Below are 20366 nucleotides of genomic sequence, written 5' to 3'. Positions count from 1 at the left end.
AGATTGTAATCCAGAGGAAAATGTCTGTTCTGAGGTGGATTCAGACGCAGCTGACCACTTCTATTTACCTCCAAGGTGTTTTCTCTACCTTGGCATGATCATGTTAGTCATATCATGCATATGTTGCCTTGTAGTGCCTACTTTTGACATTATATATGTCATCTGCTTAGTTTAGACATGTTCTGTAATGCCACCTATTTAGTTTCTATATCGTATAGGGGAATTATGTAGTCTCATGTCTTTTAGCCAGCCATAATATATGTGAAATGTGCAATGCCATCCTGTTTAACTAGGCATCATATATTTGAATGATATCTTGCCCATACTTTTCTTCATTACATTTCCATTTGTCGACAATGTTTGTACATTAAACTACTCTTCTCGCGAATCAGCCATTTGGGTGGCAGATGGAAAAATCTGGAGTGAAAACAAGGACTTCAGAGCTGACAATGCTACTTGTCAAAGCAGATCTCTTGTTGGGTCCCGATAGCTCCTCGGAGATGGATTCAGAGACAGATGACCAGTCCTATTCCCCCCACCGAGGTGTATGCTATAACTTGGGATTTAACTTGGCATGGTTATACTGCGCATATCATGTATATGGTGTCTTGCATTGCATAGTTTAGACATCATATACAAAATATTCAACACCATGTTCTTAGTTTAGACATCATATCGAATGCTCTCTGTTTAGCATATAAATCACATATGTGAATTAAATCATGCGATCCTGATTACTTAGATAACATGTATGTGAATTATGTCATGTGATCCTGTTTAGTTATTCATCATATCTTTGAATTATGTTGTGCTATGTTATCCATTTTAGATAGACATCATATATGTGAAATTATGTCATGCTATCCGTTTTAGTTAAACAATATACATGTCAACTATTTATTAATGCCCTCTTTTTCCACACTATCTATTGCATCTGTCTCTCATACAATGTATATACATTCAACTATCTTTCCTGTTTATCGGCCATTTGAATTGGAGCGGGTGATGCCAGTATCTAGCGGAGTAAAAACATGGTCTTCAAATAAAACAGTGCTACCTCTTGGTGGAGATAGCACCCCGGTTGTACATGCACGAGAACCAGCCCTACCACAGATAACCCAGACTCTCGCAGATTACCCCTACTGCGATGGTCAGAGAACCAGCTTCACCCAATCTAACCCCAACCCCAGCAGATAGTAACCCAGTTCTTGTTGACACAGCACCATCTCCACCACAGAGCTCCCAAACAAGAGCAGTTAGTAAGGCAGCTCCAGTGCCCAAAGGGCCAGTACTACGTATCATGGTGAATCCCAACTCCACTAGTTAGTACGCCTATTCCTCTGGAGGAAGCACAACCAGCCAGTCGTAGTTTAGCATCTATCGCATTTGATGTTGTTAAATCCTATGTGCGTATCTTCCCATCTTGGAAATATTATACTGAAGATGAAGGAAAATGCTAGTTGCAAGTGTTTGTCCAGGAGTTATGTGTAAGTAATATTATTCATGGCAATTACTTTGCTTTGTCCTATACATTCTACCTCCATGATGGTTATAATACAACAAATTTTCTCATTTTTCTCTATAAAGGACCGATTTGAAAACTCAGGATGAGGTAACCTGTGCTAATACCTCTGCTATCTTCAAGAATGCTTGGTGGTAGTATCGGAATTACCTGAAGAAAACGTACTTCACTGGCAAAGAAACTCATCAAATTCCCTTACGTTCTCCTGAGACACATTTACTGGACGATGACTGGGAACGCCTTGTTCTGTACTGGTCCCGAACCAAGAACATGGTAAAGTCTATGAGCTCATTTTTTAAAGTACGGTATTCTTGTGTCTTACTGTAGTCTGTTCATGTAGAACAAGTGCTTAAACCTGAAGAACAACTGTTCTAATTTAAGATTCCATTGATATCGTGCATACTGCTTTACTCTTCTATCACTGTATTTACTCATACAAACTTATTTTTAAATTGAAGGATCCAAACGAAACTCCAATGGCATAGTAGGTATGTTCACACATGTTTCTTTAACAGGTTTGCTCTTATCAATAGCTCTGTTGATTTCAATTTCAATTGTGTACACAGTTGACTTCTCATATCATGCACATTACTAGCATCACAACAGAGCCAATAGTGTTGTTGTACATATAGATCCATGGTACCCATCTGAAATCTTGTTATGCATTGTAGTTTCCCATGCTTTGTATTCTTTCAGTGTTACTTTGTCTTGAACTGATATGATTTGAACCGTGTCTCTATTTTGATTTGGCAAGACAATGCAGTGACCATAGGACATAGATATATGTTTGTTTGATGCTTTTATTATGTACTAGTACTTGGCGATAGAAGACTTGGTAGTTTAATCCTGTCCACCTTACTAATGAACTGGTTCACCGAAATGAGTTTCATATACTAGTACATGTTAAACTTGTTACGTGTCTGCTTGTTTCTTCTTTTAGAATGTTGACCGAATATTGGGGAAGAGTGCCTTATTAAGCAATGGTAAAGGAAGTAATGCAGATAAGGTTTAGGATAGTGAGATACCCTTGTTGGTCTCCAACAAAGCTGATAAAACAGCTAAGGAAGACTATCTTGAAGACAGTGAGACAACACCAAAGTTCTGTCTTGGTTTAGTGTTCGAGTTACTGGCCACTACCTCTTACACAAGCTATTAAAACTCACTGTCTGAATCAGTCGGTTTCTTGAGTCTCAACTACAAGCTGAAAGACATCGATCAATTGTGCTACGACAAGAAGCAGAAGGACTGCGAAAGTCCCTAGAGCATTTAGATGCATACTTTCTGGTGCAACAGCAAGCGTTGGAGGATTTTAGCGCCAAATAGGACAAAGCTAATACGCTTGCTAAGCTTATTGCCAGCATGGTGGATACCTAGGATTACGCTTCTTGAGCTCTTCTGAAGTTGTTTCAGTTATGCTCTTGTTTTGCTGTCGTGTTTATTTGCACTTGTGGCCAATTTTGACGGCCAGTGTATGTAATATGCTACTCCGTTCCCTATATTTGCACTGGTGGCGAACTTTGATGCCAAGTGGATGTAACATGTGTAATAGATGTAATAGGCTGGCGTTTGTTGCTTGATTATTTATTTCCTTACTGTCTTGTTTAGTTGTTTGCTAGTTGTCACTGCAGTTCTTTTTCTGAGTTTTTCTAGTGGCGACAATAACCTATTTTTGGTAACTAGTCCACAATAATCATGGCAACACACGCATTGTTGTAACCATGGGCCTCCTGCGGGCCGTAGTATCCATGGGCCTTCTACGGGTCGTAGGACCCATGGGCCTTCTACGGGCCGTAGGATCCATGGGCCTTCTACGGGCCGTAGGATCCATGGGCCTCCTGTGGGCCGTAGGATCCATGGGCCTTCTACAGGTCGTATGATAAATGGGCCTTATACGGGCCGTAGGGTCCATTGGTCTTCTACGGGTCGTATGATCCATGGGCCTTCTACGGGGCGTATAATCATTTCGCCAAACATGGGGCATACTATTCGTGGACCATAATGGGCTGTTAATAGGCCGTATTTGATAACGCTATGAAAACAGCCCAACAGGTTAACGGGCCACAAACGGGCCCAATGTAACCACGGGCTGAATTTGGCCCACAAACGGAACAGGCGGGTAACAGACCGTAACTAATCGAATTCTAGAAATGAGCCCAAGAATAAATGGGCCCTTAGAAGGCTAAAAGTTAACACGACTGTAAACGGCGGACGGAATAATGGGCCGTTAATGGGTATAAAGCGATACACTGTTCATTATGGGCCAGTTTCATCTCGGGGCTTTATTGGGCCTAGAGTTACGAAGGGCCTCATATGGGCCGAAAGACATCATGGGCCATACATGGGCCGGAAGTAACAACGGGCTGGAATCATATTGGACGGCCCAGATGAAGCTACTAGCTTAATTCCGATAGGTCGTAACGGGCCGGGAGTTAGCGGGCCGTAAATGCGCGATATACGAACAGGTCGTTAACAGGCTTTCCATGGGCCGAGCCGTTACCTTTTGACCAAGTCAAACGGGGCGGCCTTTTCATCAGAATGGGCCTTTGTTGGGCCGTGCCATGTGTCGACGTATCATAGGCGCCCCATGTCCAATGAGTGGATGACATCTGTCCCAACGGTGAGCCAACACGTGTTTCCTCTGGCCAATGAGAATTTTACATGTGGAAAATCACCATTGGTCCGGACTGTTAACGGGTTATCGGATCCAAAACTGGACCCGATAGCCTAACGGCGACCTATTATGGTGGATGCCACATGTCGGTCACCCTTGACGAAAACACTTCTATGATGCGCGATTTATCGTCATGGAAGTGGACACTTCCGTGATGATAATTTTGGTAATGTCATGGAACACTTCTACGACAGCACAAGTATGACTATCTTGATTCTGTCATAAAACTGTCATGGATGTACATGCATGACAGAAAACGTGACCTACTGTGACAAACATGTATCATCACGGAAGTGTCTTTTTTTGTAGTGTCTGTCGGTGTGACCGAGTGGAACAACTTGGTGGCACCGAGATGCAGAATCGCAAGCGGTTGCTGCAACTCGGTGTGACCGAAGGGTTCAAATTGGTTGCACCGAGATTAAAACCTAGATCAACTTATTAATGAACTCTGTATGACCGAATGGAATTGATCTGCCAGGCCGAAATGCACTAAGAGGTTTTGGAAATTAAGCCCTTGACAAATCAGTGACTCCGAGTGCTCCTCACCTGGAGGGTCCGAATTCGACTTGTTCAAACTTTGTGATGTAGCATGAATAGAGTTTGAGATGAGAAAAGCATAGATAGCTAGAGGGAGTTCTTAGGAATTCTTGTCCGTCCATTTGGCAAAAAGAAAAGCCAAACAAACAAAGCAACAAATGGGTGCCCTCGAATGAGAAAAATATGCAACCAACATGCTCACACAATAAGATAGCAAATGAAATATGTGGCAACGCATGCGCAAACACTCTAGCATCTATCAAGCAATTGGCAATGACTAGGTCATCTATATATGAGTATATTGACTGAGGAGTCAAATGAGAACATTTGATCGTAGGTCATACTCATCGTTTAAGCACAAGTGGGGTTACCACTTTTACATAAAGCATTGTTGTGTTCACACCATTAGAGTTGCTTCAGCTCAATATTTGGAGCAAAGCTCCCCTAGATGTGATATCCCCCCTAAGAGGGATGAACTAACCTAGGCTTTTGTCGATGATGACTTCATGTAGGTGTTGAAGATGTAGGTGCTCAATGTTGATGTAGATCATTTGGAGCAATCAATTGGAGTGAGTTGCACTTTCAATACCTACATGGGTTAGTCCCACAAGGAACACGCAAGGATAACCATAGACATAGAGTGAAATTCACACATGATGTTTTCCATGAAAGCATTAGGTTACCTTGTCCCTTGTCTTATCAACAAGAGCGTTTGTGACTCCATGAACTAGTGCAAGATGTGAAAGTTGATTGCACTTGTCCTTGCCAAATGAATATGAGTGAAGTATGTTGGCGGAGTCACCCTCAAGAACTCTCTAGTTCTTCTTCTTCTTCTTCAGGATCCACATCATCTTGATGGGAACCCTTGGAGTTGTAGTCATACTTGATGAATTTGAACTTGATGTAGTCTTGGGAACCAACTTGACCAAGGCCTTGGGAGCTTCTTCAAATGAATCAATCTCCTCTTGAAGCTTGTCCTTGCCTTTTAGCTTGTGGTCTTGTGGTGGAAGATCATCTTGAGCTTGTGTTCCTTTGAAAGAAGTGGGATCATACTTCTCTTCTTGAGGAACAAACTTCATCTTGGGGTATTGATCTTCTTCCCACTCAACTCCATTGGCATTGAACTTGCATTCAAAACCAACACCTTGATTCTTCCGGTGCCTTCCTTGCTTGTGTACAATTTCCTCAAATTGCTTACTCATGGCAAGGCTCTTGTAAACACATTTCTCTATAATTCCCTTCAATAAGTTGTTTTCTTGCTCAAGTGTAACTTGGCTAAGAGAATCATTAGTGGAATCAAGAGAACTACTAGAAGCAACAATATTGGATTTAACATGACTATTGTTACTACTAGAAGAAGAATCTTTCTTGCTCTTGTTGCTAGATTTTACTTGTGGGATGTAAGTAGACAAGAGTAAACGCTTGGCAATGTAAGAGGAACTTTTCTTACGAAGATCATCATTGATTGCTTTTAGAAACGCATGCTCTTACTCTAGATTGAGCTTTTCGAAGTGTAGCTTATCATGAGTCTTTAAAAGATCTCGATGATCCTCTAAGGTAGTTTCATGAGCTAACTTAAGAGTGTTTAGTTCTTTAGTTAGACGCTCAATCTCCTTCTTATCATCGTCATTCATTTTATCTTGATTAGCATGATTAATAGCAATTTTATCATAGTTCTCATCACTAGAGTTGTCAACAAGTAAATCATCATCACCTAGCAAATTATATTCATCACTATTGAAATCAACATACTCGGGATGTGATACCTTGGGGCCTTTAGCCATGAAGCATCTTCCAATCCCTTCATTTGGTGAATCAAATATGTCGTAGGAGTTGGATGACACAAGTGCAAGACCGGAAACACCTTCATCTTGAGTATATTGAGAGTCAGAGTGATAGCTTATCTCGGAGTGGTTGTCGGAGTCGGAACCGGATACCCATTCACCAACATGAGCTTGATGTCTTTGTCTTGTGTAGCTCCTTGATGACTTGTCGTTTCATTGTGAATCCTTGCTTCTACGAGAGAATATTCATTCATAATGATCATCTCTACTCCTTCTTTCTCTTGGAGGTGATTCTTATCTTTTGCTTCTCCTTTTAGGTGAATCTTCTCTTCTCTTGTAGGGAGCCGTACACTCACTAGAGTAGTGTCCGGGTCTTCCGCAATTGTAGCAATTGTGATCACGACTATAAGATCTTTTGTCATCGTAGGACCTTGACTTGGAAATTCTCTATTTGCTTGTACTCTTGTAGAACTTGAAATTCCTCACCATTAGGCTCAATTCCTCATTGAGGACTTGTTTTTCACTTGATGTTGTAGGAGCATCACATGAAGCTTTGTAAGCACCACTAGACTTGTTGTGAAGCTCTTCCTTATCCTTGAGTGACATCTCATGAGCAACAATTCTACCCATGACTTCCGTTGGCTTGAGATCTTTGGAATTGGGCATCATCTGGATCAATGTGCACACGGTATCATACTTTCCATCCAAGGCTCTTAGGATCTTCTTGATGATGAATCTGTCGGTCATCGCTTCACTTCCTAAGCCGGCAATCTCATTTGTGATGAGAGCAAGCCTATAGTACATTTCAGCGACACCTTCACCATCCTTCATTTTGAACTTGTCAAGTTGACTTTGAAGCACATCCAAATTGGATTCCTTGACAGACTCAGTACCTTCGTGCATATCAATCAAAGTATCCCAAATTTCCTTTGCATTCTCAAGACGGCGGATTTTGTTGAATTCTTCGGGGCACAATCCGTTGAAGAGGATATCGCAAGCTTGAGCATTGTATTGCAACATCTTCAATTCTTTCGCGGTTGCTTCACGATTTGGTTCTCTTCCATCAAAGAATTCACCTTGCAAGCCAATACACACAATAGCACAAACGGCGGGGTTATGTCCAAGAATATGCACTTTCATCTTATGCTTCCAACTAACAAAAATAGTACCATCAAAGTAAGGACCTCTACGGTGGTAATTTCCCTCACTAGACGCCATACTCTCCTAGGTTGTGAAACCAAGGCTATGATCACCAAAGCTATGGAAATCAAGGTAAATGGAGACTAAATCTCTGATACCACTTGTAGGATCGAAAGTAGGTCTAGAGGGGGTGATCAGACTACTTGACCAAATAAAATCTAGCCTTTTCCAAATTTTAAGTCTTGGCAGATTTTAACTACTTAGCACAAGTCAAGCAATCAACCTACACATGAAATTCTAAGAGTATAGCAGCGGAATGTAAAACATTGCATATGAAGGTAAAGGGAGGGGTTTGGAAAGGCAAACGCAATGTAGACACGGAGATTTTTGGCGTGGTTCCGACAGGTGGTGCTATCGTACATCCACGTTGATGGAGACTTCAACCCATGAACGGTAATGGTTGCACGTGTCCACGAAGAGCTCCACCCACGAAGGGTCCAGGAAGAAGCAACCTTGTCTATCCCACCATGGCCATCGCCCACGAAGGACTTGCCTCACTTGGGTAGATCTTCACGAAGTAGGCGATCTCCTTGCCCTTACAAACTCCTTGGTTCAACTCCACAATCTTGACGGAGGCTCCCAAGTGACACCTAACCAATCTAGGAGACGCCACCCTCCAAAAGGTAATAGATGGTGTGTTGATGATGAACGCCTTGCTCTTGGGCTTCAAATGATAGTCTCCCCAATACTCAACTCTCTCTCACAGATTTGGCAATGGTGGAAAGATGATTTGAGTGGAAAGCAACTTGGGGAAGGCTAGAGATCAAGATTCTTGTGGTTGGATTGGAATGTCTAGGTCTCAACACATGAGTAGGTGGTTCTCTCCCAGAAAATAAATGCTGGAAGTGTAGGCACATTCTGATGGATCTCTCTTAAATAGAGAGGAGGGTGTAGGGGTATAACCGTTACACACATAAGACCCAACTCGGTCAGACCGAATGTATGAACTCGGTGAGACTGACTCAGTTCAAAATGTGAACGTTAGGGTTTTCGGTGGGACCGGCATGATCAACTCGGTGGGACCAATGAGCAAGGGTTAGGGCAAACTTGATCTCGGTTTGATCGATTATTTCAACTCGATGGGACCGATTTCAGTAATGAGCAAACAGAGGGTTGGTCATGCAAACTTGGTGGAACCGATCGCTCCTTTCGGTGAGACGAAACATTACAAAAGAGAAACAGAGAGTTTGCACTGCGAACTCGAAGGGACCGATTGTTCATTTCGATGGGACCGAAACGTTGCGAAGGGAAACAGAGAGTTTGCAGTCCCATCTTGGTGAGGCCGAGATCCCTATCGGTGAGACCGGACTGATTAGGGTTTCTGGCCATGTCTATGTCAAGTGAACTCGGTGGCGCCGGATAAATCAAATCGGTGGGGCCGAGTTTCACTTCAGGTTTAGCACATATTTGGATTTGAGAAAAATGGTTGAGGGCTTTGGAGCATATCACTAAGCATTTTGAGCAGGTAGACCATAAAGCAATACCTCATCCCCTTTTAATAGTATTGGCTTCCCTATGGACTCAATGTGATCTTGGATCACTAAAATAGAAATGAAGAGTCTTGAGCTTTTGCCAATATTTGTCCTTAGCATTTTGAGGGGTCCACATCTCTAGTCCATGCCATGCCAATCATTGAACTTTCTGAAATAATAAATTGAATGGATATTAATTCAATGAGCTATATGTTGTTATGAATTACCAAAACCACCTAGGGAATAGTTGCACTTTTAGGAGAGTTGCTGGTGATGATGATGACGATGATTTACCCCTCCGGGAGGGAAGTTCCCCCGGCAGAATTGCTCCGCCGGAGGGCAAAAGTGCTCCTGCCCAAGTTCCGCCTCGAGACGGCGGCGCTTCGTCCCGAAAGTCCTCTCCTCATTTTTCTAGGTCAAAATGACTTATATACCAGAAGATGGGCACCGGAGGTCAGATGGGCTGAGCACAACCCACCAGGGCGTGCCTGGGGGGCCTGGTGCGCCCTGGTGTCTTGTGCTCACCAGGTGGCCCCCTCCGGTAGTTATTTGCTCCGGTATTTTTCATATATTCCATAAAAATTCCTCATGAAGTTTCATCTCATTTGGAGTTGTGCAGAATAGGTAGCTTGACATAGCTTTTTCAGGTCCAGATTTCCAGGTGCCGGAATTCTCCCTCTTTGTGTGAACCTTGCATATTATGAGAGAAAAGGCATTAGAATTACTCCAAAAAGCATTATTATGCATAAAACATTATAAATAACAGTAGTAAACAAGATGCAAAATGGACATGTCATACATGTAGACCCGTGGTACCCATCTGAAATCTTGTTGTGTCGTGTATTTTCCCATGCTTTGTATTCTTTCAGTGTTGCTTTGTCTTGAACTGATATGATTTGAACCTTGTCTCTATTTTGATTTGGCAAGACAATGCAGTGACCATAGGACATAGATATATGTTTGTTTGATGCTTCTATTATGTAATACTTGGCAATATAAGACTTGGTAGTTTAATCATGTCCACCTTACTAATGAACTGGTTCACCGAAATGAGTTTCATATACTAGTACATGCTAAACATGTTATGTGTCTACTTGTTTCTTCTTTCAGAATGCTGACATAATATTGGGGAAGAGTGCCTTATTAAGCAATGGTAAAGGGAGTAATGCAGATAAGGTTCAGGATAGTAAGACATCCTTGTTGGTCTCCAACAAAGCTGATAAAATAGCTAAGGAAAACTATCTTGAAGACAGTGAGACAACCCCAAAGTCCTATCTTGGTTTAGTCTTCGAGTTACTGGCCACTACCGCTGGCAGAAGCTATTCAAACTCACTGTCTGAATCAGTTCAGTTTCTTCAGTCTCAACTACAAGCTGAAAGACATCGATCAGCTGTGCTGCGACAAGAAGCGAAAGCACTACGGAAGTCCCTGGAGCATTCAGATGCATACTTTCTAGTGCAACAGCAAGCGTTGGAGGATTTGAGCGCCAAACAGGACAAAGCTAATAAGCTTGCTAAGCTTATTGCCAGCATGGTGGATACCCAGGATAATGTTTCTTGAGCTCTTCTGAAGTTGTTTCAGTTATGGACTTGTTTTGCTGCCGCGTTTATTTGCACTGGTGGCTAATTTAGACGGCTAGTGTATGTAATATGCTGCTTTGTTCCCTATATTTGCACTGGTGGTGAACTTTGATGCATGTGGATGTAATATGTGTAATAGCCGTAATAGCCTAGCGTTAGTTCCTTGCTTATTTATTTCCTTATTTTCTTGTTCAGTTGTTTGCTTGTAGTCACTGCAGTTCTTTTTCTGTGTTTTTCTAGTGGCCACAATAAAATATTTTTATAACTAGGCCACAATAACCATGGCAACACACGGACTGTTGTAACCATGGTCCTACTACATGCTATATTGACCATGGGCCTCCTACGCGTCGTAGGATCCATGGGCCTTGTGCAGGTCGTAGGATCCATGGGCCTTATACGGGCCATATGATCCATGTGCCTTCTACAGGCCATAGCATCCATGGGCCTTCTACGGTCCGTATAATCATTTCGCCAAACATGGGTTGTACTATTTGTGGACCAATAACGGTCCGCAGATGGGCCTTAAACGGGCTAGAGTGGAAATCGTCTGTTTATGGCCCGACCATAATGGGCCATATTTGATGACTCTATGACAACAGACATTGGTTAACGGGCCACAAACGGGCCGACTGTAACCACGGGTTGAATTTGGCCCACAAGCAGAACAGGCCAGCAACGACCGTAACTAACCGAATTCTAGAAATGAGGCCACGACTAAATGGGCCCTTAGCAGGCCAAAAGTTAACACAATCTGGAAACGGCTGACGGAATAATGGGTCGTTAATGGGTATAAAGCGATACACTATTCATTATGGGCCAGTTTCATCTCGGGCCTTTAAAGGACCCAGAGTTACAAATGGCCTCCTATGGGCCGAAAGACGTCATGGGCCATACGTGGGCCGGAAGTTACAACGGGATGGAATCATATTGGATGGACCAGATGATGCTACTGGGCCAAATTCCGGTAGGGCGTAATGGGCTGTGAGTTAGCGGGCTGTTAATGGGCTATATGCGACTAGGCCGTTAACACGCTTTCCGTGGGCCAGCCAGCTACCTTTTGACCAAGTCAAACGGGCCGACCTTTTCACTGGAATGGGCCTCTGTTGGGCCGTGCCACATGTCGACGTATCATAGGCGCCTTCGGTCCATTGAGTGGACGACATCTGTCCCAACGGTGAGCCGACACGTGGTTCCTCTGGCCATTGAGAATTTTACACATGGAAAATCCCCATTGGTTCGGGCTGTTAACGGGTTATCGGATCCAAACCGGAAACCGATAGCTTCATAGCGACCTGTTACAGTGGATGTCACGTGTCGGTCACCCTTGACGAAAGCACTTCTATGACGCGCGATTTATCGTCATGGAAGTGGACACTTCCGTGATGATAATTTTTGTAATCTTGTGGAACACTTCTACGACAGCACATGTATGACTATCTTGATTCTGTCATAAAATCGTCATGGATGTACATGCATGACAGAAAACCTGACCTACTGTGACAAACACATATCATCAGGGAAGGGTATTTTTTGTAGTGTATTATAGTATCAATCTTGGATATTTTATATGTAATTATATGTCATTATATATCAGCTTTTGGGACTAACCTATTAACTTAGTGCCTAGTGTCAGTTGTTGTTTTTCGCCTGTTTTTGGTTTTCTAGAATATCAGTACCAAAGAAAGTCCAAATGCCACAAGACTTCTTGGAGATTTTTTTCTGGACATAAGAGACCCTGGAAGCTTCGGGAGAGGGCCAAAACATGAAGGAGGGGCCCATGAGGCACCAGGGCGCGCCTAGGGGGTGTGAGCACCATGGTGGCTCGTGGGGCCCACATTCACCCATTTGATTTAATTCTGTCTCTATAGATTCTCTAAAATCGAGAAACCAACAAAGATCCACCCAAAATACTTTTTCCGCCACCGCAAGCTTCTGTTCTCGAGAGACCCCATCTGGAGGCCTTTTCCTATACTCTGCCGGAGGGGGATCAAACACGGAGGTGCTCTACATCAACCTTGCTGCCCTTCCGATGATGTGCAAGTAGTTTACCACAGACCTACGGGTCCATATCTAGTATCTACATGGCTTCTTCTCTCTCTTTGATCTTCAATACAATGTTCTCCTCGATGTTCTTGGAGATCTATTCGATGTAATCACTTTTTGTGGTGTGTTTGTTGGGATCTGATTAATTGTGAGTTTATGATCGGATTGTCCATGAATATTATTTGAGCCTTCTCTGAACTCTTTTATGCATGATTATTAAAACTTTGTATTTCTCTCCGATCTATTGATTTGGTTTGGCCAACTAGATTGATTTTTCTTGCAATGGGAGAGGTGCTTTGTGATTGGTTCAATCTTGCGGTGATCTATATACCACTGAAAAAAGGGACAAGACGCATATTTGTATTGTTGCCATTAAGGATAAAATGATGGGGTTTATTCATGTGTGAGTTTACTTTGTGTACATAATGTCATCTTGCTTAAGGCGTTACTTCGATCTTTATGAACTTAATACTCTAGATGCATGTTGGATAGCGATCGATTTGTGGAGTAATAGTAGTAGATGCAGTCAGGAGCCGGTCTACTTGTCTCGGACGTGATGCCTATATACATGATCCTTGCATTGGATATCATCATGATTATTCGCTTTTCTATCAATTGCCAAACAGTAGTTTCTTTACCCATTGTATACTACCTTCATGAGAGAAGCCTCTAGTGAAAACTATGGCCCCCGGGTCTACTTTTCATCATATATAAAAATCAAAAATACCTTTCTGCAATTTCTATTTTACTTTATTTTATTTTGTGTTTTAATTATCTATGTATCATGATACGTCTCCAACGTATCTATAATTTTTGATTGCTCCATGCTATATTATCTACTGTTTTGGACATTATTGGGCTTTATTATCCACTTTTATATTATTTTTTGGGACTAGCCTATTAACCGCAGGCCCAGCCCAGAATTGCTGTTTTTTGCCTGTTTTAGGGTTTCGGAGAAAAGGAATATCAAACGGAGTCCAAACGGAATGAAACCTTCGGGAACATGATTTTCTCAATGAACAAGACCCAGGAGACTTGGACCCTACGTCGAGACACAAAAGAGAAGGCCACGAGGTAGGGGGGGCGCCTACCCCCACCCCCCCAGGCGCGCCCTCGACCCTCGTGGGCCCCCTGTTGCTCCACCGACGTACTCCCTCCTCCTATATATACCTACGTACCCCCAAATGATCAGATACGGAGCCAAAACCCTAATTCCACCACCGCAACTTTCTGTATCCATGAGATCCCATCTTGGGGCCTGTTCCGGAGCTCCGTCGGAGGGGGCATCGATCACGGAGGGCTTATACATCAACACCATAGCCCCTCCGATGAAGTGTGAGTAGTTCACCTTAGACCTATGGGTCCATAGTTATCTGCTAGATGGCTTCTTCTCTCTTTTTGGATCTCAATACAATGTTCTCCCCCTCTCTTGTGGAGAACTATTCGATGTAATCTTCTTTTTGCGGTGTGTTTATTGAGACCGATGAATTGTGGGTTTATGATCAAGTCTATCTATGAACAATATTTGAATCTTCTCTGGATTCTTTTATGTATGATTGGTTATCTTTGCAAGTCTCTTCGAATTATCAGTTTGGTTTGGCCTACTAGATTGATCTTTCTTGCAATGGGAGAGGTGCTTAGCTTTGGGTTCAATCTTGCGGTGTCCTTTCCCAGTGACAGTAGGGGCAGCAAGGCACGTATTGTATTGTTTCCATCAAGGATAACAAGATGGGATTTTCATCATATTGCATGAGTTTATCCCTCTACATCATGTCATCTTGCTTAAGGCGTCACTCTATTTTTAACTTAATACTCTAGATGCATGCTGGATAGCGGTCGATGAGTGGAGTAATAGTAGTAGATGCAGGCAGGAGTCGGTCTACTTGTCTCGGACGTGATGCCTATATACATGATCATGCCTAGATATTCTCATAACTATGCTCAATTTTGTCAATTGCTCAACAGTAATTTGTTCACCCACCGTAGAATACTTATTCTCTCGAGAGAAGCCACTAGTGAAACCTATGGCCCCGGGTCTATCTTCATCATATTAATCTCCTACTACTTAGTTATTTCCTTTGATTTTACTTTACTTTGCATCTTTATCATAAAAATACCAAAAATATTATCTTATCATATCTATCAGATCTCACTCTCGTAAGTGGCCGTGTAGGGATTGACAACCCCTTATCGCGTTGGTTGCGAGGATTTATTTGTTTTGTGCAGGTGCGAGGGACTGGCGCGTAGCCTCCTACTGGATTGATACCTTGGTTCTCAAACCTGAGGGAAATACTTATGCTACTTTGCTGCACCATCCCTTCCTCTTCAGGGAAAACCAACGCAGTGCTCAAGAGGTAGCAAAAAGGATTTCTGGCGCCGTTGCTCGGGAGTCTACGCAAAAGTCAACATACTAAGTACCCATCACATACCCTTTCTCCCGCATTACATTATTTGCCATTTGCCTCCCGTTTTCCTCTCCCCCACTTCACCCTTGCCGTTTTATTCGCCCTTCTTCTGTTTGTCTTTTTGTTTGCTTTTATGTCTTACTTGGCTCGTTTGCTCGTTTGGTTGGAATAGTTGTTTATTTATTACTAAACAGAGAACCTAAGATCTATGGATCCTCGTACGCTTGCTAATATTTTTAAGAGATCCGATTTTGATGGACCAATTGCTAGTGAGTTTTGTGCACTAGATTATCTTTATAAGGTTTTGCTTGAAATTCGTGAATCTAAAAAGTGTGATGAATTACCTTATGAAGCGATTCATGATAGATCTTTGAATAAAAAGCATGATTGCAATGATTTTATCATAAATTCTATTTATGTAAATTGTGCTAATAATATGCAAAGCCCTAAGCTTGGGGATGCTAGTTTTGCTATGTCCTCTACTTGTTGCAATGATCATGATTGGGGTGATTCTTCTTATGATCTTGAAAATTTATTTAAGCCCCATGATGAATATGAGATTGATAATAATGTTTGAAATAATATTGAAAGTGGGATTGGAAGAGTGTCAACTTTAGATCCCACATATTTGGATAATGTTCAATCTTATGAAGTTTTTGATAAAAGTGGGTTTGAAGAGGTCATGACTTTAGTTAATGTTAATCCCACTATTTTGAAAGAGTGTCAACTTTGCATGCATGTGGATCGTGTTGAAAATATGTTATGTTATAGCTATTTTGTTGAATTTGATTATGATCCTACATGTAATTATTATGAGAGAGGAAAATATGGTGGTAGAAATTTTCATGTTACTAAATTACCTCTCGTTATGTTGAGATTGCTATTGTTTCTTTCCGCTTCTTTGCATATGCTAGATTTTGCTTGCCTTGATAATTTGTTTGCCTATAAGATGCCTATGCATTGGAATTATGTTAGACTTAAGCATGTTTGTCACATGTTTTATGATGCTCTCCTTGTGCTTTAATTCTTGTCTTTTCATGTGAGCATCATTAAAATTGTCAATGCCTAGCTATAAGGCTTTAAAGAAAAGTGCTTGTTGGGAGACAACCCAATATTTATCCTTGCTTTTATTCAATAAATAATTTATCTAGCCTCTATTTTGGTTGTGTTTTTTGTGTTTAATTAGTGTTTGTGCCAAGTAGAACCGTTGGGAAGACTTGGGGAAAGTCTTGTTACACTTGCTGTAAAAAACAGAAACTTTAGCGCTCACGAGAACTGCTTCCATGTTTATTTGGAAAGTGAAATTTAGTTAATTCTTTTTGAAGATTATTAATAGATAAATTCCTCACGTCCAGAAATTTATTTTAGAATTTTTGGGGTTCCAGATCTTGTGCTAGCTACAGATTACTACAGATTGTTCTGTTTTTGACAGATTCTGTTTTTCGTGTGTTGTTTGCTTATTTTGATGAATCTATGGCTAGTAAAATAGTTTATAAACCATAGAGAAGTTGGAATACAGTAGTTTTAACACCAATATAAATAAAGAATGATTTCATTACAGTACCTTGAAGTGGTCTTTTGTTTTCTTTCGCTAACGGAGCTCACGAGATTTTCTACTTTGAGTTTTGTGTTGTGAAGTTTTCAAGTTTTGGGTAAAGATTTGATGGATTATGGAACAAGGAGTGGCAAGAGACTAAGCTTGGGGATGCCCATGGCACCCCCAAGATAATCTAAGGACACCTGTCGGTGTCAAAACCGGCGGATCTCGGGTAGGGGGTCCCGAACTGTGCGTCTAGGCCGGATGGTAACAGGAGACAGGGGACACTTTGTTTTACCCAGATTCGGGCCCTCTCGATGGAGGTAATACCCTACTCCTTCTTGATTAATATTGATGATATGGGTAGTACAAGAGTAGATCTACCACGAGATCAAGGAGGCTAAACCCTAGAAGCTAGCCTATGGTATGATTGTTGTGTATGGAGTTGATTGCCTACGGACTACAACCCTCCAGTTTATATAGACCCCGGATAGGGTTAGGGTTACATAGAGTCGGTTACAATGGTAGGAGATCTTGAATATCCGCATCGCCAAGCTTGCCTTCCACGCCAAGGAAAGTCCCATCCGGACACGGGACGAAGTCTTCAATCTTGTATCTTCATAGTCCAGGAGTCCGGCTGAAGGCATAGTCCGGCTACCCGAACACCCCCTAATCCAGGACTCCCTCAATAGCCCCTGAACCAGGCTTCAATGACAACGAGTCCGGCGCGCAAATTGTCTTCGGCATTGCAAGGTGGGTTCCTCCTCCAAATCCTTCATAGAAGATTTGTAAACACCAAGAGTAGTGTCCGGTTCTGCAAAATAAGTTTCCACATATTGCCATAGAGAGAATAATATTGACTCAAATCAAATCTGCTGACGTATTCCGCAGTGCGCTATCACACTACGGCCAAGTCCTTTACTCGAATCGTTTTTACTTTTCCACCTCAGCATGTTTTGCGAGGCGGTTTCCTTGGCACGTCTTGTCAAAGCAGAGATCATGTGCCCTTTTTACGGGATTCTCATCAATACGGACGTGGGTAACCCTAACCGCGCCATTTACCACGGCGCTTGGGAGGCAAGCGAGTTTTATTAGGCAGGTGGGGACGCACAACCGCATCCGCCCATATAAGGGGATAAAGGTTCACCTTTTTACCTACGCCTTCTTCCTCCTTTGCCTATCCATCTCCTGCGCACTCGAGCTCCAGTGCCCAAGCCCGCGCTTCCCACCTCAACCTTCTCCAGCGATGTCCGGAGCGGGAGGCAAGTGGAAGGTCTCCTCCGTCACGGAGGGCGACGTCAAAAAGCTTAGGAAGGCCGGATACTTGTCCAAAGACATCGCGCACCGGCTTCCCAAGGAGGGGCAGCTTGTCCCCACCCCAAGGCCCCACGAGAGGGTAGTATTCCTTCCCCACTTCCTCCGCGGACTGGGTTTTCCACTTCACCCATTCGTCCGGGGGCTCATGTTCTACTATGGCCTGGAGTTTCACGATCTGGCCCCGAACTTCATCCTCAACATCTCGGCGTTTATCGTCGTGTGCGAGGCTTTCCTCTGCGTCCGCCCCCATTTCGGCCTCTGGCTCAAGACCTTCAACATCAAGCCCAAGGTGGTGTGCGGCAACCAGGCGGAGTGCGGAGGCGCCATGGCGGGCAAGATTGCCAATGTGCTGTGGTTCGAGGGCTCCTTCATAGAGACCCTAAAGGGGTGGCAAGCCGGGTGGTTTTACATCACCGAGCCACGCGATCCGAACTGGATCGCACCCCCCGAGTTCCGATCCGGACCCCCACGCGGCTCATGTCCTGGAAAGAGACGGGCCTATCATGGGGTAACGAGGAAGAGGTGACCGGACTGAAGACATGCATCCAGTCCCTGGTAAACAAGTCAATCAGGCTTGTAAATGTAGTCCAGGTCATGCTCGTTCGCCGAATCCTCCCGTGCCAACAACGGGACTTTACTCTGTGGGAGTTCGACCCGGCACAACACCGAACCCTTAATAGGCTCTTCAACACGACGTATGAAGACGTCTGGAAGGTGCTAATCAAAGGTGCCGAGGCTCCCGCATCCGCTTCCGAGGACCGCGGATACAACTCGCAGCGTCACGCTAGCGAGGTAAGCTATTTTCACCTTTTACAGGATGTTCAGCTTCTTTCATAGTTTAACTCTATGCAGGATCTAAACTCCCTTACCTTTGACAGGCTTGGCGGGCGGTATCCGGACCGATTAACTGTCCGGCTCCGCTGCCCGAAGACCCAGCCCCAGCTCTACTAGTGAAGCTGCTGGCTCCGGCGCCTTATGTGGTGCCGGAAAAGAAGGCCAAGAAGAAGACCACGGGGACTCGAAAGAGCACCCGCAACGTGGTGTTGTCGGACTCGTCATCCGATGAGTCCGAGACACCCTCCTCCCGTGAAAATGAGGAGGAGGAAGAAGAAAGCTCTCCCCCCAGCGGGGGGAGGAAAGAAAAGGAAGGCCGCCCCAAGGGGGAAGGCCGAGGGGTCCAAGAAGAGGAAAACCCCTCCACCGGACTACGCCCCCGACGCCGACGAGGACGAAGAGGAGTGGCCGGACAGAGCCAGGCGTCCGGCGAAATCGTAACTGTTCGGATACTAGAGTAATTCATGATATTCCTTTCGTTGCACAGCTTTCCCTAATGCCGAATATAATCATGCAGCCCGCCCCGGGCCGAACTCAACGAGTCGTCGAGCGGCTCCCTGGATTCTTCGGAGGTGAACTCAGTTCCGCCCGCTGTCTCCCTCCGCAGTGCGGATGACACCGAAGTGGCGTCACAATGAGCTCCGGGGCAGGAGGAGGTGGTCCTGGAGGAGCCGCAAGGCGACCTCCCAGACTCCAGGAGTAAAGGGGACAAGACCCCCCAGGGCTCCAAGTCTGGCTTTGAGCCGGACACCGTGCCAGAATCTTCAACGATTCCGGACCGCGGCAGGCGAACTCCTTCAAAGAGGAGCAAGCCTTCTGAGCCGGCAGCCTCCGTCCAACCGGAAGTGCCGAACAATCTGCTGGAGGTGCTTGAAGGCGCCTCCATCGACGAGGAGCACCGTACTATTATGAGTACAGTGATCCAGAAGGTTCAGTCCGCCAAGAGCGGACTGAGTGAAGCTTGCGCTAGCCTCCTAACAGGCTTCGAGGTAAGTAAAAAATATGTAAAAATATTACCGCATAGACAGTAGCCCCTGATGCTCTGTTTGGCGTTCGGAAAGAAAAGCCGAATAGAGGATCTATTAAATTTCGCAGGAGTCTAACAATAAAGAGTCAATATGCGTATGCAGGCTTCGCTGCTATCCACCGCCGCACTGATTGCAGAGGCGGGTGTCCTGAAACAGGACCTCGGGCGGACCGAGCAAGAGCTCGGCCTTGCCAAGCGGCAGCTCGAGGATAAAGAAGGTAAGAAATACCTTACTGAAAAGGGTGCCTATAGAGAGGCGTGATTGCAAAAAATAACAGGATTGTACTACTTATTGTAGGGGCCACGACTGAGGTGGCGACCCTCAAGCAGGCGTTATCTGAGGCCGAAAAGAAAACGGCCGCGGAGCATACCGAGCGAGAGAAACTTGGGGCTCAGGTCGGCGAGGTGCAGCAAGAGCTTCAGGCTCTCATGAA

Source organism: Triticum urartu, chromosome 2A (genome assembly GCF_056163025.1).
Source record: "Triticum urartu cultivar PI428250 chromosome 2A, HENAU_Tu73, whole genome shotgun sequence".
In the NCBI taxonomy this organism is placed as follows: Eukaryota; Viridiplantae; Streptophyta; class Magnoliopsida; order Poales; family Poaceae; genus Triticum; species Triticum urartu.
This window is presented reverse-complemented; position numbering follows the sequence as displayed.